Raw genomic sequence first — 25,151 nt, 5'->3', positions numbered from 1 at the left:
CCAGGATACAGTGCGGAAAATGGGCATCGATCCCTTGAGGATTAAGCCCACCAAAACGACCTTTAAAGGCGTAATACCAGGTGTAGAGGCCAACTGTACAGGCTCAGTCACACTTGAAGTGGTCTTCGGATCTCCGGATAATTTCCGAAGCGAGGAGTTAATCTTCGACATAGTCCCATTTCGCAGTGGTTATCACGCACTGCTCGGGCGAACCGCATTCGCTAAGTTCAATGCAGTACCGCATTACGCATACCTTAAGCTCAAGATGCCAGGCCCTCGAGGAGTAATTATGGTCAATGGAAACACCGAACGCTCCCTCCGAATGGAGGAGCACACGGCGGCCCTTGCAGCGGAAGTCCAAAGCAGCCTCTTCAGGCAACTCTCCAGTCCGGCCACTAAACGACCGGACACCGTCAAGCGCGCCCGGGGTAACCTACAACAAGACCGCCTGGCACGATCCGAGCAGGCGTAGCAATGCGGCCCCAACCCCAACCCTCACAAAAAGGCGACGCCAGTACTTCGCGTACAGAACTACGCTCTAGAGATACCATGGGCACAGGGGGAGGGGCACCATCACGGCACGCCCAAAACACGGCTTCAATCGTACCAGGGGCTGCCAATTTTTTATTTTTTCTCTTACTTTCAGGACTCCACTCTTCGGAAGGCCTGTTCGGCAGTTCAATCGCCGCACAAACGATGCAAGAACCAGGGAAGCGGACAAGCCACACCACATTATGGAACTCCCAGGTGGTCTCTATCATGAGCAGTATACCTGTTTCGCATATTATTCCGCAGCTTGCCCCTGGAGCGGACATGTTAAATAGTCCAACCTTTTGCTTATCGCATTAACTGTATCGTTCTGCTTTGATCGCAGCCCTCTTTAATAAACAATACATAGCTTTTGTCTATTTTTGCATTACCCTTTTTATATTTATATATGTTCCTTAAACGACATGTTGCACCCGTACACTTTGGTACGGCCAAAATACGCCAGGGGCTTTAGCACCCCTCAACATGGTGTGAGAAGTCCGAACACTTTAACAAGTGCGGCACCCCGAACTTATAGCATTATATGCATCGGCTCCGAATCATGTCTTGGGTCAATAGTTGGGTTTGCCCGGCTCCTATGTTTTGGTGCCTTACGTTCCGCTATATCAGCTAAGGTAGCACTAGGAGAACCACTGCGATTGTGCCCCGGTTGAGCTGGGTCGAGCACCTCAGTGGAGAAAGCTAAAACTGACCGTCATGATGAGGCGAGAGCTGGTCGCTGTTCGAGAGGTCTTTTTGACTCCTTAAAGACTTATGCCGCTTAGGGCGAGGAGCCGGCTCTGTCCGGCCAAGGCATGGATAGCGCCCCGAACTCGGTCTTCCGAATACTAGGGGCTTTGCCGAAATTTAAAATTATAGAATTCTATGGCTAAGTGAGAGTGTTCACGCATTATAGTCTGATTGCCTTGTTCGTTGGGCTGAGCGCCTCCCTCGAAGGACCTAAACATGGGAAAAAGAGCCCTCAGGTTTATCCCCGAACACCCCAGCACTAGCAGCAAGGGGGCAGAAGCCGACGACTCGCCATCTCTCAGTATTGATAAATAGCCGCACAGAAGGTAATATTTTAAATTCAAGCAGCATTGCTCAGCGCATATGAACAAGTTTTCAGCGCACAGGACAAACACGAGCAAGTTTTACTCAAAAATTACGTCCCTAGTACATTCATCCGCCACAAGGCGGGCACCCTTCAGAACATCCTTATAGTAATTTTCGGGCTTGCGATGCTCTTTCCTCGCTGGTGGCCCGTCCTTCACAAGCTTCTCCGCATCCAGCCTGCCCCAGTGCACCTTAGCACGGGCAAAGGCCCTACGGGCACCTTCAATATAGACGGAGCGCTTGATGACCTCGAGCCTTGGACAGGCCTCCACCAGCCGCCACACCAGCCCGAAATAGCTCCCAGGCAGAGCCTCTCCAGGCCACAGCCGAACTAGGAGGCCCTTCATGGCCTGTTCGGCCGCCTTGTGGAGCTCGACCAATTGCTTCAGCTGGTCGCTCAGGGGCATGGGGTGTCCGGCCTCAGCATACTGAGACTAGAACACCTTCTCCGTCGAGCTGCCCTCCTCGGCTCGATAGAATGCGGCGGCATCGGATACACTCCGGGGAAGATCTGCAAATGCCCCTGGGGAACTCCAAATTCGGGTATGTATCAAGTAACTCACATTTACATGTTTACTTTGCATAAAGAATGCCTTACACGCCGCTATCTTCTTCACCTCATCCAACTCCTGGAGGGTCTTCTGGGATTCGGTCTTGGCAGACTTGGCACTTTCAATAGCCGCCGCGAGCTCGGACGCTCGCTTCTTCAAGTCAAGCTCCAAATTCTCATGTTTCTTCATGAGAACCTGGAGCTCTTGCCGCACCTTGCCAACCTCGGCCTCATACCTCTCCCGCTCGGTGCGCTCCGCGGCCGCACTCTTCTCGGCCTCGAGCAGCGCTTGCTTAAGGGTCGCCACCTCAGATGTGGCCCCTACAATAGCCCTGTTAATCCTGTCATTTCTTGCAATTGCAAGCTTTTTATATATACATATTCAACCAAGGTATTTCGTACCTTCATTGTCCACGAGCTGCTTCTTGGCACACTCGAGCTCTTGCTCGGACCTTTCGAGGTCCTGCTTTAGCATGTCCACTTCCGCAGTCAGTGCGGCGGACGCAAGTAGGGTAGCCTGCACATGCATATTGACTCATTTTTGTTAGACTCCTGCGAATTCTATTTGATCCTCTATTCGGCTTTTCTTCCCGAACGCCAAACAGAGCATTAGGGGCTACTGTCTATGCGGTACTATTGTTTACACTTTCTTTACTTACCTCGAAGCCTGTCAAAAGGCTAGTACAAGCTTCAGTCAGTCCATTTTTTGCGGACCAAACCTTCTGGACCACCGCACTCATAATAGCGAGGTGCTCCTCGTCGATGGAGGCGCCTTGGAGCGCCTCCAGCATATTGTTTGGTGCCTCCGTTTGGACGGAGGCCGCCGGCACGATGGACTTGCTCCTCTTGGAAGGAGGTCCCCCGCCGGACTCTAGAACCTTTGAAGGTTCCGGAGCGGTGTCTGGCCTAGAGCCGGACTTGGATCCCTGGGGGGTTTCATCCCCTTTACTTCTAGAGTCCGGGAGGTCACCTTGCGACGCCTCCGGGACCACCTCCTCCCTGATTGGAACCTGTTGGGCAACACCTCGGTGTCGTCCGTAGGGCGGGGGGAGGAAGCCGTCGGAAGCGAATTCACCTCCGACAAGTCCAGTGAGCCGCTCGACGATGCGTTGAGCCGGTCTTTGGGTGGGCTGCATAAGCATATTCGACATAAGGGAAAGTTGTGCAATAAACGAACACTATGAATTACTCCGATATCCGGATACTTACGATTTTGCCAGGGGCTTGGCCCTGGGCTGCCACTCATCTCCTCCGTCGTCGGTGTCGGCGGAGTAGTCCGGAGGAAGGGTTTTCCCCTTCTTGGACCCTCTGGCCTCCTCAGAGAGGGCGACCTTCCTTTTCTTCCCTTCCCCCGCTGGAGGGGGAGGGGTCTCTTCTTCCTCCTCGTCTTCACGGGAGGAGTGCGTCTTGGATTCGTCGGATGATGAATCCGACACCTCCGGGCGCCGGGCACTCTTTCGAGTCCCCGTGTCCTTCTTCTTGACCTTCTTGTCTGGCACCACATAGGGTGCCGGAACCAGCAGCTTCGCCAAGTGAGCGTCCGCTGGGCCTTCGGGCAAAGGAGCCGGACAGTTGATCTGTCCGGACATCACCTGCCAATCCTGTCAAAGGTAAGAGAGTTTAGATCCCGCATAGAGTCAAACTATGGAAAACTGATACCCTGCAAAAGGAAAAAACAGCTTACGCGAGCGCGTGACGCTGCGCGCTGAATCCGCGATCCTCGGTAGCGGATGCGGGAGCCTCGGTGCCCTTGAAAAGCATCCTCCAGGCATCTTCGTACGTTGTGTCGAAGAGCCTGTTTAGAGTTTGATGCTGTGCCGGGTCGAACTCCCACAGATTGAAGGCCCGTCGTTGACACGGGAGGATCAGGGGGATGAGCATAACCTGGACTACGTTGACAAGCTTGAGCTTCTTGTTCACCAGGGTTTGGATGCATGTTTGGAGTCCGGTCAGCTCTCCTTTTTTACCCTAAGACAGGCCTATCTCCTTCCAGGAGGTGAGCCGCGTAGGGGGGCCGGATCGAAACTCAGGGTGTGCGACCCATTCGGGGTCGCGCGGCTCGGTGACGTAAAACCACCATGATTGCCACCCCTTCAGGGTCTCCACAAAGGAGCCCTCGAGCCACAAGACGTAGGCCATCTTGCCAACCATGGCACCGCCGCACTCCGCCTGGCTGCCATGCACCACCTTTGGCTTGACGTTGAAAGTCTTAAGCCATAGGCCGAAATGGGGGCGGATGCGGAGGAACGCCTCGCACACGACGATGAACGCCGAGATGTTGAGGACAAAGTTCGGGGCCAGATCGTGGAAATCCAGACGGTAGTAGAACATGAGCCCCCGGACAAATGGATGCCGAGGGAAGCCCAGTCCGCGGAGGAAATGGGGGAGGAATACCACCCTCTCATGGGGTCTAGGAGTGGGGATGAGCTACCCCTTTTCGGGAAGCTGGTGCGCGATGTCGCTAGCTAGATATCCGGCCTTCCTCAGCTTTTTGATGTGTCCCTCCGTGACGGAGGAGACCAACCACTTGCCTCCCACTCCGGACATGACTAGAGAAGGTTGAGGTGGTAGTGCGGACTTGGGCGCTGGAGCTCAAGTGCGCAAGAATGGATAGGCAAAGGAGGAAGAAGGCATGGGTGAAAAGGTGGATCCTTATCCCCTTATATGGGTGGACGCAACTAAGTGTCCCCACCAGCCTGGTAAAACTCTCTTATCTCCAACCGCCGTAATCAATGGCGCGTTTGGGTTACCCACGCCCGTATTGATGAGAATCCCGGAATAAGGGGACACGATCTCTGCTTTAACAAGACGTGCCAAGGAAACCGCCTCGCATAACGCGCTAAGATGGGACAGTAAAATGGTTCGAATAAAAGCTTGGCCGTGGTGTGATGTCACACTACGGAGTATGTCAGCAGATTAGATTTGTGTAAATATTATTCTCTCTATGGCAATATGTGGAAACTTATTTTGTAGAGCCGCACACTATCTTTGTGTTCAAAATCTTCTATGAAGTACTTGGAGGAGGAACCCGCCTTGCAATGCCGAAGACAATCTGTGCGCCGGACTCGTCGTCATTGAAGTCTGGTTCAGGGGCTATTGAGGGAGTCCTGGATAAGGGGGTGTTCGAATAGCCGAACTATACCTTCAGCCGGACTCCTGGACTATGAAGATACAAGATTGAAGACTCCGTCCCATGTCCGGAAGGGACTTTCCTTGGCGTGGAAGGCAAGCTTGGCGATACGGATGATCAGATCTCCTACCATTGTAACCGACTCTATGTAACCCTAACCCTATCCGGTGTCTATATAAACCGGAGGGTTTTAGTCCGTAGGACAACATACACATCAACAATCATACCATAGGCTAGCTTCTAGGGTTTAGCCTCTCTGATCTCGTGGTAGATCTACTCTTGTACTACCCATATCATCAATATTAATCAAGCAGGACGTAGGGTTTTGCCTCCATCGAGAGGCCCAAACCTGGGTAAAACTTCGTGTCCCTTGCCTCCTGTTACCATCCGGCCTAGACGCACAGTTCGGGACCCCCTACCCGAGATCCGCCGGTTTTGACACCGACAGGTCTCCATGGTGGCAGCTCCATCTGCAGTCACAACATATTAAAGATACTGGCATCATGCTCCTCTTACTATGCGTTGATCACCGGAGAAATCACTTACCCTGTGCCTCGTCAAGCCGCTTGTTGACAAGCACGATGTCGGCATCTGCCGCATCAAGTTGCCGCTTTAGCTCGGCAAACCCATCAGTCCGGCTAGTCACCGGAGCTTCAGCCACCTGCACATAAAGGCGGTCTAGTTATTACCTGGGACTATGATCCTCTGATTGCCGTCGTTTTCAATGACAACCAGAGTCTCAGGGGCTACTATCTGCATAGGGCACACCTAACGTGTGCGGTGCTGTCAAAAACATACACTATGTCACGTACCTCAAAGCCTTTCAGCAGACTCATGAAAGCTTCATGCAATCCGCTTTCAGCGGATGAAATCCTTTCAACTACCGTACTCATTAGCGTACGATGCGCTTCTGAGATGGCCGCTTGCTCCAGAAGATCCTTCAGTGCGTCCGACCGCACACTACACGGTTTCTGACTCTTTCTGTTGCTCCCTTTAGGAGCCGAATACTGAGGACTCAGGGTGGCCAAGGGATTACCCCTGGCCTTGGCGGATCAGGAGAAACCCTCCGCGATGACACTTCTGGGTCGCCCGCCTCATAAGGCGGGGTGGCAGGGGGAGGTGTTTCGCTCTCCATCATCTCCGAAAGAAGACCCCCCGAAGACGAACTCTGTCGAGAAGGGCTACGATCCGAACTACAAGATATAAGCTTCGTTTATTGTCTTCAGAAGTAAGGTAGGATATTTTCACTATTAAGTACTTTTTGATTACTTACAACTCGGTAAAGGGCTGATTTCCTTGCGGACACTATGCGGCAAGGGTACCACCCGGGGTAGGACCCTCTGGCAAAGATTTCTTCCCTCATTTGGAAACCTCTATTTCCGGATCTTTAGAGGTGGTCCTCTTCCTTCCCGGGGAGAGGGAATGTCAGATTCTTCTCCCTGGTTGTCCTCCTTCGCGGAGGCGCTCGTTCCCCCAGTTGGGATGAGTAGTGAGTGAGGCTCGCTTCTGGCCTTTTTATTCCCCCCCTTCATCTTCCTTCGAGGGCACCTGATAAGGCGCCGGCTCCAGCATTTTGTCTAGTACTGGATTGGGCAAGCTCTCGGGAAGGGGGGCCGGACACCTGATCATCTTCGCCTTTGTTATCCAGTCCTGGTCAAAGAGCGACTTTTCAGCATGATGCTATGAGAAATAAGAGAAACAGTGTGTTCGGCCATGGGATTACTTACTTGGGTATCCGGGCGATTACAGCTCAGACTCGCATCCTCGGTTGTGTCTGGACACTTTATTTGTGATCTGAAGAACAACTTGTACATCTCCTAGAGCGTCATGCCGAAGAAGTGCTGAATGATTCGCGGTCCCTCCGGGTTGAACTCCCACAAACGGAGAGGTCTATGTTTGCAAGGCGGGACCTAGCAAACTAGCATGACCTGCATCACCGTGACCAGGTTGACGTCTCTCTCAATGAGATCTTGGATGCAAGTCTGCAATATCGGCACATCCTTTACTGGACCCCAGTTTAGCCCCTCGCTGATCCATGACGTCAGTTGTGGTGGGGGGCCCGAGCGAAAGGCAGGGATGGCTGCCCACTTAGCACTTCGGGGAGCTGTGATATAAAACCACTCCCGCTGCCACAAACTGGATACCTCTGGGAAGGAACCCTCTGGCCATGGAGCATTATCGCTTTTGCTTATTACGACACCTTCGCACTCTACGTGCCGCCCCTCGATCATCTTCGTCTTCACGTTGAAGGTCTTGAGCCACAGGCCGAAGTGAGGGGTAATGCGGAGGAAGGCCTCACATATGACGATGAACGACGAGATGCGAAGGAGGGAATCCAGGGCCAGATCATGGAAATCCAGCCCATAGTAGAACATGAGTCCCCTAACAAAGGGATCCAGAGCAAGGCCTAGTCCTCGGAGGAAATGAGAGACAAACACAACACTCTCGTTGGGTTCGGGAGTGGGGATGACCTGCCCTCGGGCAGGCAGCCTGTGCGAAATTTTGGTGGTCAGATATCTGGCCTTTCTCAGCTTTTTGATGTCCTCCTCTGTGACAGAGGAAGGCATCCACCAACCTTGGAGGTTGGATCCGGACATGGTTGAAGGTCTGAAGCGCCTGACCTAAGCATGGGGTGTTGGAACTCGAGGTGGGGGAAGGATTTGATTGAGCGCGAGAGGAAAAAGGGACATGTCTTGGCCTCTTTATAAAAAGGGTGAATATCAAGTGTCCTCCTCGCGGCCGTTTTGGGGATTGCCTAAAATTGAGGAGTCATACCAACGGGCACGAGTGGGTTACCCATGTCCGTATTGATGAGAATCCCGTAATAAGGGGAACACGATCTTTGCTTCGACAAGACGTGTCAAGAAAACCGCCTCACGATATGCGCGGTGCTGGTTGAGAAAAATGGTTCGAATACTGACCGGGCCATGACGTAACATCGTGCTATCAAAAAACATCAGCAGATTAGATTTGTGAAATATTATTCTCTCTACAGTGGTATGTGGAACTTGTTTTGCAGAGCCGGACACTATCCTTGTGTTCAAAATCTTCTATGGAGTATTCGGAGGAGGAACCCGCCTTGCAATGCCGAAGACAATACTGCACGCCGGACTCATCGTCATTGAAGCCTGGTTCAGGGGCTACTGAGGGAGTCCTGGATTAGAGGGTCTCCGGACAGCCGGACTATATCCTTTCGCCGGACTGTTGGACTATGAAGATACAAGATTGAAGACTTCGTCCCGTGTCCGGATGGGACTCTCCTTGGCGTGGAAGGCAAGCTAGGCAATACGGATATTTAGATCTCTTCCCTTGTAACCGAATCTGTGTAACCCTAGCCCCCTCCGGTGTCTATATAAACCAGAGGGTTTAGCCTGTTGGACAAGATACAATCATACCATAGGCTAGCTTCTAGGGTTTAGCCTCTACGATCTCGTGGTAGATCAACTCTTGTAATACTCATATCATCAAGAACAATCAATCAGGACGTAGGGTATTACCTCCATCAAGAGGGCCCGAACCTGGGTAAACATCGTGTCCCCTGCCTCCTGTTACCATCTGCCTTAGACGTACAGTTCGGGACCCCCTACTCGAGATCCGCCGGTTTTGACACCGCTAGTGTCTCTCTTTTAGTTCATGAAGGCACGTGGCACATGTGGAGGCGTTGTCGCTACCTCCTTGTGTGGATTGATCACAGTGACATGCTGCTGGTTCCAGAAGAATGTACTCGTCCTCTCTCATGCACACTGGCAGTACATGCACAAAGCGAAGATGTGCACGCACGCACAAGAGGGTACATGGTGTGACGCATTTTTGTATGAATATCCACCCCATTTCATAATTTGATGCATGTAAAGTCCTTCACTTCATTGATGGTCAATTAATACAGCGCATGCAAATTGAGTGGACATGTGGGAGGACGTAGTTGAGAAAGACATTACTACTCCACTGCGTGCATGCGTGTAGTTAAATCATGGGTTGCTACTTCCATTGGTCTCCTTCGTATTTTGTGCCAATATTTGACCATATATTTAAATAACATAATATTTATGCATGTCATAAAAAGTGGCACAAAAAAGGGGTCAATAAACCAGGACGCAGGAAGCATGATCACTTTTTACCAGGGCTACTATTGGTGGCCTTTGTATTTAAATATGGACGGAGTGGAGTAGTACTATCTTTATCTTAGCCTCGTAGGGCTCTCCTAGTGCCTAGGCTCGCCTCCCCGCCTCGCCCACCGGATCCCACAATGGATAATCTCATAGATCCCTGGATCCTGCGGGCTGCCCTCTCGTTGCGGCCCGCAGCACTGCCGCCTTTGAGCGGAACCCACATGTGTTTTAGAGGGGATCCATTGCTATGGAATCAAAAATCAGTGGCACCGAAGGACATGCCAGGGCTGTGTTTTAGCTGGTGGGCAGCAAGGGCAAATCGGATTAAGGAAGCGTCACATGGATTGGAGAGAAGTTCGAAGGAGCTACACCTGGCGCTGCACAAGACGGAGGCACAAGTCGATCTTAGGGGAGAGATGCTGAGGGATGTTAGCATCTGGCAGTGTCGTGTTGATTTTGAGCTAGGGCTAATGGCAGAGATCATATTCACGGAGTCAACCACGGAGGAAAGAATGCGCATGCTTGCGGAATGGCATGAGCAGCCGGTGCAACTGTTCAAATGGGCGGTAGGAGAAGCCAAATCACGAGACCAGCTGCGGTGGCGCCGCTGGGCATGCATCATAGGTGAGGTGAGCTGCCCTCCTTCCCCGCGATCGATGCAGTGACCTACTCGGTTGCTGTTGCAGTGAACTTGCGGTGCCATGGCGGTTTGCAACCGTGATAATCACTCCATCTATATTTATTGTATTCCTATGAAAATACTTGGTCATTTGGAAAAAGATGGTAATTGATTTATGACTAGTTTTTGAATGCTTGGTCGTGACAATCACCCGAAGCCACAACCAGAAGTCTCCATCGCATAATACTTATGGTCGGTTGTACCAATAGATGGTCGGTTGGACCCGCGACATGCATCGGCTTGGTCTGACATGTATGACCAGTTACATCACTGACTTGTGCGGCCGCATTTGAGCAGTATTACTTGAAATTTGTGTTCCAGGAAACTCATCGGGAGCCGTTTCTGGCCTCGAAACCAAAACCATCAATTAATCTTTAGCTTGTTCTCATCACATTCCAAAGTGTATAGTATGATTAAGTGCAAACCTGCTCACACCTAGTACATATCAAATCTGAACGTGTTCCCACTATGCAGGTTTTAGTACTAGTGCTAGTACTAGGTTATAAAAAGGGGAACTAGTTCCTAGATGAAAATCACTCTACCTCTTCCTCCTCATAAGTCTTTCTTGTTCGTCCGTCCTTGCCATGGCTGGTGTGCAGAGCTCTAGGTTGAGAACTACTCGTAACATGGGAGCGGCAACCAAGGCCGCAGAAAAAAGAGAGGGCTCGCCGCCTGGGAGAGACCTCGAAAGATCTCTTACAGGTAGGCGAGGGCTCCCAGGAGTGCCCTAGCCGTGGAGGCGAACTTGCCCAGCTGACGGTGTTGGAGTCGTTATCCCTCGACGACATGCCCGACCAGCTCAATAAGCAGGAGGAGCTCATCGACGACTTGGTGGAGCTGCTAAAGGAGAGCCTGAATGACATGCCCGCTGAGCTCAATGAGCAGGGGGAGTTGACCGCCGGCTTGGTGATGCTACTAAAGAAGATATTGCCTCAGATAAGAAGGCAACCGGCAAAATCCCGCAACTTCAAGAGGACAAGGCAAAGCTCCGCCACGAGCTCGACCTACTAAAGGAGGAGAACACTGACTGGAAGAAGCTGCATGAGAAGAGTAGTTCCTCGATGAAGATGTTGCAGGCCCTCGTCATGGAATAGAAGGAGGAGTTGGTGAGCTCAGCATCGAGCACCCGATTGCTGTCAAGGTATGTAATGCAGCCATGGAACAAATGATGAAGGCTTGCGTCGAGAAATCCCATGTCATGGACAGAATGAAGAAGATGACAGAGGAGATGCGCAAGGAGATGGAGGTCGTGGAGGCGCCGAAGAAGCAGTTATGACTCTGCGGCCAGCACCCCTTCATGTTGTAGAGAGCAGCACCCCAGACTTGTGTGTGCGTCTTCGTTCTTTTTTCGGGGGGGGGGGGTAATCCTCCTTCTTCTTTTGCTCTTGTGTTTCTTCTTTCGCTTCGGGTGTTTCGCCGCACGTGTCACGTTCTCTGCGAGGCATGAATAGAACAATGCTAACAATGAGCAGCGCCGTGGGATCGATGACTAGCAAATTAGATCATTTTTATCGCCATATCGCACTAGGCTGCCGTGTTTCGTGCTCCTCCGTCGTACTAGTACTCTAGTGGAAAACTTGAGTGTATCGCACGGTTCTTTGCTCTGTTGGGGAATGTAGAATGCAATTTCAAAAAAAATTCCTACGATCACGCAAGATCTATCTAGGAGGTGCATAACAACGAGAGGGGGAGAGTGTATCCACGTACCCTCGTAGACCGAAAGCGGAAGCGTTAGGTTAACGCGGTTGATGTAGTCGAATGTCCTCACGATCCAACCGATATTAGTACCAAACGTACGGCACATCCGTGTTCAGCACACGTTCAGCTCAATGACATCCCTCAAACTCTTGATCCAGCAAAGGGTCGAGGGAGAGTTCCGCCAGCATGACGGCGTGGTGATGGTGATGTGTTCCGCGCAGGGCTTCGCCTAAGCACTACGACGCTATGACCGGAGGAGTAAACAGTGGAGGGGGGCACCACACACTGCTAAGAGAACAATTGATGTGCTTTGGGGTGCCCCCTGCCCCCGTGTATAAAGGAGGAGGGGAGGAGGCCGGCCACAAGGGGCACGCCAAGGAGAGGGGGTCCTACTAGGACTCCAGTCCTAGTAGGATTCAGCCCCCCTTTTTTTCTTCTACCGAAGGGGGAAAGTGGGAAGGAGAGGGAGTAGGAGAAGGAAAGGGGGTGGCGCCCCCTTCCCTAGTCCAATTCGGCCTCCTCCCTTGTGGGCTGGTTAGCCTCCCTCCTATGGCCCATATGGCCCATATCTTTCCCGGGGGGTTCCAATAACCCCTCCGGTACTCCGGTATGTACCCGATACACCCCGAAACCCTTATGGTGTCCGAATACTACCTTCCAATAGATCAATCTTTACCTCTCGATCATTTCGAGACTCCTCGTCATGTCTGTGATCTCATCTGGGACTCCTATCAAACTTTGGTCACCAAAACACATAACTCACAATACAAATCGTCATCGAACGTTAAGCGTGTGGACCCTACAGGTTTGATAACTATGTAGACATGACCGAGACACATCTCTGATCAATAACCAATACCGGAACCTGGATGCTCATATTGGTTCCTACATATTCTATGAAGATCTTTATCGGTCAAACCGCATAACAACATACGTCATTCCCTTTGTCATCGGTATGTTACATGCCCGAGATCCGATCGTCGGTATCATCATACCTAGTTCAATCTCGTTACCGGCAAGTCTATTTACTCATTCTATAATGCATCATCCCGCAACTAACTCTTTAGTCACATTGCTTGCAAGGCTTATAGTGATGTGCATTACCGAGAGGGCCCAGAGATACCTCTCTGATACACCGAGTTACAAATCCTAATCTTGATATATGCCAACCGAACAAACACCTTCGGAGACACCTATAGAGCATCTTTATAATCACCCAGTTATGTTGTGACATTTGATAGCACACAAGGTGTTCCTCCGGTATTTGGGAGTTGCATAATCTCCTAGTCAAAGGAATATGTATAAGTCATGAAGAAAGCAATAGAAATAAAACTTAACGATCATTATGCTAAGCTAACAGATGGGTCTTGTCCATCACATCATTCTCTGGGGTTACTATGAACACTAGTAAAGTACACATCAGTAACATGTATATCAAATAACTTTTCACTTTGCCATCCTTCTTATCCACCAAATACTTGCGGCAGTTCCGCTTCCAGTGACCAGTCCCTTTGCAGTAGAAGCACTCAGTTTCAGGTTTAGGTCCAGACTTGGGCTTCTTCCCGGGAGTACCAACTTGCCTGCTATTCTTCTTGAAGTTCCCCTTCTTCCCTTTGACCCTTTCCTTGAAACTTGTTGGGGATATTACTACTGGAGGTAAACCGGCCTTATGTTGCCGGGTTGACTCTTTGAAGATTAGAAGCCCATGAAGATGTAAATATGATGGTGCTTTACGGAGGGCCCAAAGGCAGGTTACAGTTTGTAAATGTAAACCGGCCTAGTCATGTAACTTGTATAGTAAGATAGAAAGAGAGAGGCCGAACCGGATACGTTTATGATCCGGCTTCGGGACTCTGTAGCCCGGCGGGCGTCAACCCATGTATATAAAGGGACGACCCGGCCGCGGTTTAGAGACAGACAACAACAACTCGAGAGCCTGACAAAGCGGATTCGCTCCCTGGCTTTCGAAACCCTAGCAATACCAATCACAACTAGACGTAGGCTTTTACCTTCATCAAAGGGGCCGAACTAGTATAAATTCTCGTGTCCCCTTGTCCGGTTTAACCCCTTTAAGCTAACCCGCTGTGATGGCTCCACGACTAAGTCCTTTCACGAGGACATCTGCAGTGACAAACCCATGACAATTGGTGCCCACCGTGGGGCTATCGCACGATGGTTTTGAGTTCTTGAAGGGCAGCTTCGATGGACTCAAGGGATACGCTGTGGGCCGGATGACGAAGAGTCGCCGCGGCAAGCTCTACATCGACAATGTAGGATGGGGTCCCGAGGCCGATTCAATCGAATATGGGTACCGGGTCCCCTTTGGTGGGATTCACGTCTTCATCGGCAAGATCGGCGAACCGGCCCCTGAGCCGGACATCTGCACCGACATCATCGAAATGGCTCGGCGTGCAAGTTCTTCGCCGGTTCAGCCCGAGGCAAGGCATGTTTTCGTAGGTGTCGTCCATGGATCGAGGTATGAGGACGGACCGGTGTCCGATGGAGAAACCGTAGTCTGCTCTGATGACGAGTCTTCTGGAGAAACCAAATCGCTTTACCAGTTGTAGGACGGCCGGATTGAGGGAGGATCCGAGGGCAACAGTATTCCGGATTCCCCCGGTCTGCCAAACCGGGCCGCCATCTTCATGGCCGCACACAATTGGCGCCTCATTCATCTACCGCCGCAACAATGCTCTCCGGTTCAACGACGGCCACACCAGCAGGGGCAGGAAGCTCGGCGCCACCTCCGGCCCAAGTCTTGTCTGATTTGTTCGATGCTCTGGCAACATTGATGTCCGCGGAGGTGGATGCAGCAACCAGGGATCAGCATGATGCGGAGATTGTAAAAGTGAAAGATCAGATAGCCCAGGTTAAAGCGGACCTGGCAGCAGAGAACGCCAGGATGGCTACGGAGCGGGCCGAGTTGGAAGCACAGGCTTACCGGATTAGACTGGATTAGAATGCTTAAGAGGAAGTCATGAGAAGAAGGTACCGGTCACGTCTCCCGTCAGTTTATGAGCCACAGAATCTTTTCAACACGCCAGGTGCAGGAGCTGGTAACCAACCCATGCTAAACCGGGCGGGGGCGCCGGGAGCAAGAGCGTCGGTTCAGCCGCGCACGACGGACCTGCCTCGCTAGAACAACATTGTACCCAAACGCCGCCCGGGCTTTATTCCAACCCATTGGACAACATTGTGGCCACCACTTCACGCCTGGCGGCCCTCCCAACTGACGGTGAGTCACCGGTTGAAGTGGAAGCGCGTCGGGCCAGTGATCTCCTTCAGATAGCACTAAATCAACAACAAGCATATTCACACAACCATGAGAGGATTCATTCCACTCCCCGTCCAAGCCGTAGTTATAGCAGATACGTGGAGGATGAACCGGCCGTGTCCAGTAGTGCACGTCGCAGAAATTCGCCACGAGGGAACAACCCGGCTGGGGGAGGTGCTAATGCGCAAGATGTTGTGGACCATGGCCGTGCACGTTGAGAGGCCGAGTTGACAGCTCGACACAGAGCACAACAACATACTCCGGTTCACCCCACCGCCTCCGTGGAGCCAGGGGCGATGTTCAGTTCCTTAGGGGTACCATGTTTAACTCCCGCTTTGTGTAATGTGCAACTACCCAAGGATTTCAAGGGACCTCGTAAGGTACCAAATTACACCGCCGATTTGCAGCCAGAGGCATGGGTGGAAAGCTATGAGATGGCAATGGAGATGTTAGATGTGGATGAGGTGGTGTGTGCTAAATATTTCACCATGATGTTGGAAGGAACAACTTGCACTTGGTTGAAGAGCTTGCCAACCAACTTTGTTGGATCATGGGCCAAACTGAAGCACCGGTTTATCCAGAACTTCAAGGATACGTGTAAGCAGCCAATGTCAATTGTAGATCTGGCCGCTTGTGTCCAAGAAGAAGGGGAGTCCACGACCCATTGGGTCAAACGGGTCTTGGCGATTTTGCATTCATCACATCGTATCAATGCAGACACTGCAGTGTTAACATTAGAGGGCAATTGCCGTTTCAAACCGTTGAAATAGAAGTTGGGAAGGCTCAAACGTCACTGCAACGACATGTCAACACTCATGTCCGCTTTGGTTAAATATGCCGATTCAGATAATACCAAGGATCCGGATTCAGAGGAGGACAAACCGGAGAAGGGTAAGAAGAACGGCAATGCCAAAGGCCAACAACATAATCCGGCAGGCCATGGAAATACTGGTAAGCGCAAGGCCGACAGTAGTTTAGACTTTGTCGCAAATACCAACGCGTAGGAGAATGGCCAGCGCCGTAAAGGCAAGAAGCCCCAGAGGGGTGGAGGCCCAGGAAATAATTTGGAGTGTTTGTTAAATCAGCCCTGTCCAAAGCATGGATCGAAGGAGAAACCGGCATCACATCTCTGGAAAGATTGTTATATCATGCGGGATTTCAAGAATTCCAATATGTTCCAATATGACAGCGGCCCGCCCGACGGTTCAGGAGGAGGTTTCCACGGGTCGGGTTACAGAGGTGGTGGTTCCGGTTCAGGGTTTCCAGGCAATCAAACCGGACACGTCAATCAAGGACACCAAGGCAACCAGGGAGGTTACAACCATCAGGGGAGTCAGTAGCAGCAGCAGTCGGGTTATCATAGCAATCCCAAATAGCTGAACAGCGGGCAATATCATGTCTTCACTACTAGTTTGTGCAAACGTGATCAGAAGCTTCACAAAAGGGCAGTCAACTCCGTTGAGCCGGTAGTACCTCAGTATTTACGCTGGTCGGAGCAACCTATTTTGTGGAGTAGAGAGGATCACCCGCCCCGGGTTGATAATCCAGGTCATTTGGCCTTCGTGGTAGCCCCTCAAGTTGGGGGATACAAGTTCACTAAAGTGCTGATGGATGGGGGAAGTAGTATCAATATTTTGTATTATGATACATTCCGCTATATGGGGTTGACAGATAAGGATCTTAAACCGTCGAATACGGTATTTCATGGTGTGGTGCCTGGTAAGTCTGCATATCCTGTTGGTAAGATAGCTTTGGAGGTAGCTTTTGGATATGACTACGATTCAAGGTCAGAAACATTGACATTTGAGGTGGCGAAGATCAAAAGTCCGTACCACGCCTTGTTTGGGCGGCCGGTTTATGCTAAGTTTATGGCAAGGGCATGTTATGTTTACCTACAGCTTAAAATGCCAGGTCATAAGGGGACTATCACAGTACATGGAAGTAGAAAGATTGCTTTGGAGTGTGAAGAAGGCGATGCGGCTTATGCTGAGTCGGTTTGTGCCACGGAGGAGTTAAAATTCTATAAGGAGCAAGTTGATCCGGCAGACATGACCTCCTTAAAAAAGCCAACTACGGAACATGATCCAGCATTGAAGTTCAAATCAGCTACAGACACTAAGATGGTTGACTTTGTCCCTGGTGATTCATCCAAATAGTTCAGCATCAGCGCTAACCTGGATCCCAAATAGGAAAGCACGCTCATCGAGTTCATCCGTGAGAACCAGTACATCTTTGCATGGAAACCTTCTGACATGCCAGGTGTACCGAGAGAACTCGCTGAGCACACACTCAACATTGATCATAAGTTCAAACCGGTCTGACAGTTCCTCCGCCGTTTCAACGAGGAAAGACGCAAGGCTATAGGTGAAGAGGTAGCCCATCTGTTGGCTGCTGGGTTTATTGTCGAAGTTTTTCATCCAGAGTGGTTAGCCAATCTGGTGCTGGTTCTTAAGAAAAACGACACTTGGCGCATGTGTGTGGACTACACAGATCTAAACAAGGCTTGCCCTGCAGACCCCTTTGCTCTCCCTCACATTGATCAGATAATTGATGCTACGGCGGGTTGTGACCGTTTGTATTTTTTGGATGCTTACTCTGGTTATCATCAGATCAAAATGGCAGTTAAGGACCAGGAGAATATAGCCTTTATAACTCCCTTTGGAGCCTTCTGCTATGTTTCCATGCCCTTTGGACTCAAGAGTGCCCAGGCAACTTACCAGCGATGTGTTCAAAATTGCCTTCATAAGCAAATTGGGCGCAATGTTCATGCATATGTGGATGATATTGTGGTCAAATCCAGAAAGGAGGGGACATTGATAGATGATCTACGGGAAACCTTTGACAATCTCCGGGTTTACAAGATGATGCTCAATCCGGAGAAGTGTGTTTTCGGTGTCCCAGCAGGCAAGCTCTTAGGCTTTGTGGTTTCAAACAGATGCATTGAGGCTAGTCCGGAAAAGATTGCAGCAATTACGTCCTTGGCTAAACCGGCGTGTATTAACGATGTTCAACTTCTGGCCGGCCGGATTACAGCCTTGAGCCGGTTTATCAGCCGCCTTGGAGAGAAGGCCATCCCCTTATATCAGATGCTCAAGAAAACAGATAACTTTGTCTGGAGTGAGGCAACTGATAAGGCGTTTGAAGATCTGAAGAGGCAGCTAGTGGAACCGCCCGTGCTGGCAGCATCGATCGATAAAGAGCCATTATTATTATATGTGGCTGCTAATGCCCAGGCTGTCAGCGTAGCCATTGTGGTAGAGCGCAAGGAGCCTAGCAAGGAGCATCAGGTTCAATGGCCGGTTTATTATATCAGTGAGGTGCTCATTGAGTCAAAGCAGAGGTATCCACATTGGCAGAAACTGGTGTATGGGGTGTTTATGGCAAGCCGGAAGCTCGGACACTATTTTCAGGGCCATCCTATCACAGTGGTTAGTTCAGCTCCTCCGGGCGACATCATTCAAAACAGAGAGGCAACTGGCGGATTGCCAAGTGGGCCGTTGAGCTTGGACCTCACGGGCTCAAATATATATCCCGCATGCAGCCCGTGAGCGATCAAGTCCCAGGCACTCGTGGATTTCATCAATGATTGGACGGAGTTACAGGCACCTAAGGAGAAACCAGATAATACATATTGGACTATTCATTTTGATGGGTCCAGACAGTTAGAGGGTTCGGGAGCTAGAGTCGTATTAACTTCCCCACGAGGTGACAAGTTTTGTTATGTCCTCTGTTTAATGTTCCTTGTACTAATAATGGAGCTAAATATGAGGCTTTACTCCATGGTCTTCGGATGGCCAAAGAGATGAATTTGAGCCGGGTTAAGTGCTTCGGCGATTCAGATCTAGTGGCTCAGCAAGTGTCTGGCACTTGGGATTCTAAGGACCCACTCATGGCTGCATATCAGCGAGAGGTGGACGCAGTGGCTGGTCACTTTAAAGGTTATCAGGTGGACCATATAGACCGGCGGAAGAATGAAGCGGCGGACGCTTTAAGTCGTCTTGGTTCCCAATGTAAACCGGTTTCGCCCAATGTCTTTCTTGATGTATCGCACAATCCGTCAGTCAAAATACCAACTGAAGAAGATTTGGCTATTCCTGATCCGGAGGCTCAGTTGGTGGCAGCTCTGCATGCCATACCGAATTGGACGATCCCATATCTGGATTACATGAACCGGGGTGAGTTACCAGCTGAGGAAACGTTGGCTCGACAGATAATCCGGTGTTCCAAGTCCATGACCATACTCAACGAGGAGTTACATCATTATAGTGTTTCAGGAGCAATTCAGCGATGTGTTTCTCCTCAAGAAGGTTGTGAGATTTTGCGAGAAATTCATGAAGGGGAATGCGGTCACCATGCCGGTTCAAAGTCGTTGGTTGCTAAAGCTTTTCGCCATGGTTTTTACTTGTTGACGGCGCATGCTGATGCGGAGGATTTAGTCAAAAGATGTGATGGATGTCAAAAGTTTGCCCGCCATGCGCATGTTCCGGCTCAAGAGTTGCGGATGATTCCAATTACATGGGCGTTTGCAACTTGGGGGCTGGATATGGTTGGACCCTTCAAGCGCTCCAAGAACAAGAAGACCCACCTGTTAGTAGCAGTTAATAAATTCACTAAATGGATAGAGGCAGAGCCAGTCAGCAAGTGTGATGCAGCCACGGCGGTGCAATTCATCAAAAAGGTGATATTCCGGTTTGGCTTTCCACATAGCATTATAACAGATAATGGTACTAACATATCAAAAGGAGAGATGGAAGAATTCTGTCAATGTGAGCACATCTGGCTTGATTTAGCATTAGTGGCTCACCCCCAATCTAATGGTCAAGGAGAAAGGGAAAATCAAGAAATTCTATGGGGTACCAAACCAAGGCTTATGGTTCCCTTAAAGCGGACGTCGATTTGTTGGGTCGAGGAGCTACCTTCTGTGTTATGGAGCATCAACACCACACCCAATAGGTCTACGGGTTACACGCCTTTCTTCATGGTTTATGGAGCGGAGGCAGTTCTTCCTAGTGACATCCGTCACGATTCGCCCCGTGTGGCAGCTTATGTTGAAGCTGATAATGAGAAGGCACGTCAGGATTCTCTGGACCTGTTGGATGAAGAGCGGGATCTTGCAGCAGCACGTTCGGTGATTTATCAACAAGATCTTCGACGCTATCACAACCGCCGGGTTAAAACTAGAACCTTTCAGGAAGGTGATTTGGTGCTCCGGCTCATCCAGGATCAGACTGATATGCACAAGTTATCCCCCCTTGGGAAGGACCCTTTGTGGTCAGCAAAAATCTGCACAACGGATCCTACTACCTCATTGATGTTCGAGAGCATGAAGACTCACGTCAATCAGAGGAGGAGACAAAGCGGCCATGGAACATAGCTCTCCTTCGGCCTTACTATACTTGAGGCTATAGGCTCTTCACCTGTACATATTTATGACAGTGTATATACCATATAATAAACCGGAGCCTCCGTTATAAGCGGGGTATCTATTCTTTCTTATATCATATGTGTGCTTTTACAAGTTAACGGTCAAAGCGGAGTCTTTTTTAAACCGGCTTTAGCAGCAGCGTAAAGATAAAGAAAATCACTAGGGGGCTTGGTCATGTTTGAACCATAGCTACACCTCTTGATAGGCATTTCAGCCACACAAGGAAAAATTTGTGGAGCCAAAGAGAGTATTGTATGCAGTACAAACTCAAACATAGGCACACGCTGAGCATCGCTCACAAAGTTACTTGGGGGCTCCTTTTTGCAAAGCAACAAAGAGTTTGAAAGGACCCTTGTAATTGGCTATCAAGCCACGGCTTGGAAGCCTGGTGTATTCACCTTAAACCCCGGGTTAACCTGCCTTCATCAAGTAAGCCACTCCTATCCAGGTAATCCTGGCATGACCCATCGAACGTGTGACAAGTCAATCTTTCACAGACCCTGAACTTGTCATAGTTAAAACAATGATTGGTTAATTGGAGGCCCATCTTAAAAGGCTTTGTTAAATGGTTTAACTCAGAGGCCTGGCAGCCCATGAAAAGCCTCGATTTGGAGCCTGGCAGCTTGTAAAGCCTCGCATATTTTCCTATTTGAATTTTGTTTGTGGACAATCATAAGTATTTTTTGATAAATCGGCGTCCTTGACCCAGCTTGCTTTCCAACCACCAGTTGTTGGCACATGATCAATTATAAACCGGTGGTCATTGACCCAGTCTGGTTTGACTAAATCACCAGTGTTATAAAGAAAATCCGGTAGTTATACCGGTCTGGTTTAATACATAGACTAGCATTATGAAGATGAAATTATCAAACATATCGGGTTGGTGTTAAACACCTTTGCTGTATACACGTTTGGTCAATCAATGAGGTATGTTCTGTACATTATTTTTTGTACAAACACTTGATTATTCAGCTAAAGTACTATATACTTCTTGGATATTATGACTTGTTTAGTGGTAAACCGCTAGACACTTTTAAGTTTTTTTGGACCCAGGAAGGCAAGTCTTCATAGGCTATGCATAAATTATATCCTGAAGGGTGGCACAGATTGTTACAAAGCGTTATGAAACATGCTCGATGGCATGGCAGATAAACAAAGTTTCAGCTATCCTATTACATGAAGCTTCAAAGCGGCTCAAACAGTGCCATTGTTTTTCACAGTAGCCATATAAACCGGCGACCGGATCAGGACTCTTCATCACGACGGTTTGACGGTTGCGGATCAGTTGGTGTAGGCACTTCTTCATCCCTCCCCAGCCGCTGGAAATTAGCCGTTGACCAATCGATTCCGGTTAAAGCATGGAACACTGCTTCCTCGTGGATAAGATCAGAAGGGTTAATATCAGGGGCATAAGTGTGCTTACGAATCGGAGGCACAAGTTCTTCGACTTCATGGATATCGGCCGGCTGTCTTTTCCCTTCTTCATCATAAAACGGTTGAAAATGGGAAAAATCGGTGTCCTCAGCCAATTTGCTGGCCGCTGGCTGCATCTGTTTGGTCAGCCGCCGAAGATCATCATTGATGTATTTTCCCTTCTTCAAAGCGACTCTTTTCAACTCGGCAATACGCGCCGATAACATGCCCAGCTTGTCAAGGGTCTCCTTAATCAACGTTGGCGCCGGTTTGTTATAAGCCGCTGTACTAATGGCTCGCTGAGACCCAGAGTATAGCTGCTCAACCAATGTATATGCCGCTTTGAGCTTCATCCGCATATCTACACCAAGATGAGTGATCCGAGTTCCTGCCAAAGATTTTATCAACATTTTGGTTAGTTTTAAGATTCATTGACTGGTGCAACATACATAAACAGATACTTACCAAACATAGCAGAGGTCATAGCGTTGATTTGGCGCTTCAAACCGGCTAGTTCTTCAACCACCGGTTTCAGGGCTCCCTCGGCATCTACAACTCTTTTGGTTAAACCGGCTTTTTCGGTTTCCCATTCAGCACGATCTTGGTTGAAGGATTCTTTCAGCTTTTCCATTTCGGCCAGGGCCTGCATCAGCTCCTCTTTGGCTTTTGCAGCTTCGACTTGTTGAGACTTCACATTTTCTTGCAAGTCAGAGTTTTGGGCATCTTTGTTTCTCAGTTCAGCCTGCAACATTGAAGGTATATTCAACAAAACAACATATTTATGCACTAAGTATAAAGCATATAACAAGTTATCCACTTCATACTTGGGGGCTAATGCCTCTTTGCTTTCAAATACTACCCTCTATACAAGTCTCCAGAACGATGCAAGCATTATTCTTGACACTTGGGGGCTAATGTACGTTTGTTCTAAACCGGCGGTGTGGATTAAAAACCGGATTAACTTGCCAAGTTAAACCAGCCTTTGGGGGCTATGCTGCAGAATGTTATCTAATTTTTTCAAACATGAGTCTTATCTATGATTGAGGACACGCCTTTGCAAGGATCAATGACGGGATGCTTGAAGTGTTACAAAGACCCGGTTTATGATTAACAATCATAAAACGGTTCTTGGAGGCTACATAGAATAGTATTTCAGCTATAAATCAATGTACAAGGGAGAAGCATTTACCTCATATCGTTCTTTCATCAAATTCACCAAAACGGCTTCATAATCCCGGTTTGAGTGCAGACAGTTTAAGAAGCCGGAATGAAGCTCATCAGCGTTAAGATGAGCATAGTTTGATAAGTCGCTGCTCCATTTAACTTTATCCCTGGCAATTTGCTCTTCTTTGGCAGCCAAAATGACGGGATGACCAGGAGAGCTGTGGCCTATTCCAGTAATAATAACGTCATCATCTTGGCCTTCGGGATTTTTGGTGGATGATGATGGAATTTCAGTGTCTTTCATTGGATTAGCCCGGTTTGGTTCTGCCGGTTCAGTATCAGGGGCGGCAGGCTCAACATCTGTTGGTTCGTCAGTATGTTGTCCGTCAAGGGGCGGATCATCAAAAGTTGTTTCCGGATGGAGGTCTTCCGGTTCACCAGTCTGATCCGGTTCACCTCTTGGTTCTTCTTCTTTGCCAACATGGTCTTCTGGCGGATTGGTGACCCGAGCTTTCTTGCTGGGTCTGGCTTTGGCCCTGCAAATAGAATAAAAAAGGATTAACATCCTGTTCAAAATATGTAGGGCGCATTGAAAGGAAAGGTTTTTCATAACTCACCCAGCCACAGTTTTCAAAGGGGGGAGTTGAGTTGCTGTCGATTCACCAGAAGAGGAAGGAGGTGTCACCTGATAATTTGAATCGGACGGATTAAGAGGCTGTCTGAAATAACCTGCCTTGGGGTAAGAATGGTCAGAAGTAGGAGAGACCTCAGACCGGCGCTTCCGAACCAGAGTATCAGGTAAACTGGCAGAGGTGACCTATTGGCCACTGTGCTGGGTTGTCCGGCGAGCTTCATGTTGTTGAGTCTTCAAAATAAATGTTGGATCCAAGTGAGCAAGAGGATGAGAAACGCTTACTTTCCGGATTGCTTGGCGAGTTTTTTGTGTTGGCATAGAGTCTGAACCGGAGGAAAGGGTAATTACCTCTACGTCATCAGCCTGACTAGCTTCTGCCTCCTCCTGAGGAAGATCATTGTTAACAAGATGCATAAAAAGAGAGCCAAGTGAGTCAAGTTCTACCTCAACTTCTGGGTCATCAGTATCATCATCAAGTTCCATATTAATCCGGTCAGCCGTTTTCGGCTTTGACGTCCGTTTTACGGCTTTGGTCTTCGGGCGGGTTGGCACTTTGTCTCCAGTTGGCTTTGCCGCTTTCTCTATGGATTTCCGTTTCCAGAAGGGATCATCACCCTATATATATAAAGAAGAAGGGTTACAGCTTGTAGAAGTTAAAGATATTAGAGATGAAGAGGAAGTGTAATGCTTACAGCAGGCGGTTTGTTCTTGGTATAGAAGCGACTCAGACCGGTTTGACTACAGACCAGTTCCGATTCATTCAGAATCTTCTTTACACCTTCAGTAACTTCTTCCTCAGATAATTGGATGTTGCAGTGGCGTTGAGGATCATCAACTTCACCGGTATATTCGCACATTAAACCGGGACGCCGGCTTAGCGGCAAGATACTCCAGGATATCCAACAGCGCACAAAATCCACACCTGTTAAACCGTTTGCCATAAAGGCCCGGAGCTTGGCGATTTGAGGAGCATATTTTTCCCTTTCTGAAGAGCTCAGGCGTTGTGGCATTGGGTGAGTATTGGATAATCTATGATCACGGAAGCCGGGGAGGGGATTTTCATCCTCAGGCGAAGTGTCTCTGCAATAAAACCATGTTTGGTTCCATTCCTTTGTGTGGCTATGATGTTTGGCATGAGGAAATTCCACTTCTTTCCGCTTTTGAGTCGAGACACCACCAAGCTCTGTGTTCGGGCCATTCACAAACTCTGTGCGCCGGTTTAAGTGAAAGAAATCCTGGAATAGTTCTGCAGTTGGTTTTGTAAATAGACTTCACAAAAGACTTGGAAATTGCATAAGTTGGAGACTGAGTTGGGACCAATATCTTCTGGATGCAGTTGGAATCTGGCAAGCACATCTCGATAAAATTTTGACCCTGGCGGTTTGAAACCATGACCTATATGGTCAACAAAGATTACCACCTCACCTTGTC

Source organism: Triticum dicoccoides, chromosome 2A (genome assembly GCF_002162155.2).
Source record: "Triticum dicoccoides isolate Atlit2015 ecotype Zavitan chromosome 2A, WEW_v2.0, whole genome shotgun sequence".
NCBI classification, from domain to species: Eukaryota; Viridiplantae; Streptophyta; class Magnoliopsida; order Poales; family Poaceae; genus Triticum; species Triticum dicoccoides.
This window is presented reverse-complemented; position numbering follows the sequence as displayed.